This window comes from Notothenia coriiceps, unplaced genomic scaffold (assembly GCF_000735185.1).
Source record: "Notothenia coriiceps isolate Sejong01 unplaced genomic scaffold, NC01 NC01_scaffold00028800, whole genome shotgun sequence".
Taxonomy (NCBI): domain Eukaryota; kingdom Metazoa; phylum Chordata; class Actinopteri; order Perciformes; family Nototheniidae; genus Notothenia; species Notothenia coriiceps.
This window is the reverse complement of record NW_011361501.1, coordinates 563126-563327: the sequence shown is the minus strand read 5'-3', so window position 1 is coordinate 563327 and position 202 is coordinate 563126. Positions and strand designations below refer to the sequence as shown.

At 54.0% G+C, this 202-nt stretch overlaps 1 protein-coding gene across 1 annotated transcript in view; it reads left to right on the top strand.

Moving 5' to 3' along the window:
• Positions 1–55: 55 nt before the first annotated feature.
• map7d2b (MAP7 domain containing 2b) overlaps positions 56–202 on the top strand; it is a 14261-nt gene continuing 14114 nt past the window's right edge. Inside the window, exon 1 of the mRNA XM_010786181.1 lies at positions 56–87. The gene's annotated coding sequence lies outside the window, so the exon portion shown is untranslated. The remainder of the gene's footprint in view (positions 88–202) is intronic.

Sequence of the window (202 nt, the reverse complement as noted above, 5' to 3'; positions counted from 1 at the left end):
TTGTCTACAGTAGCCATGAACTCGCATGTATTTTTCTTATTGGAGGGGGGGTGGATGCGTGGGGAGGACCCCCTGATGGAGTGGAGGGTGAGTACGATGGAGGGGTGAGGAGGGGGCTTTTGTTGACGAGTGATGATGTCAGTGTGGTTTTGGTTGGTTTGCGATGTAGAACAGGAGAGAACGGGCGGATACTGATGGGGGC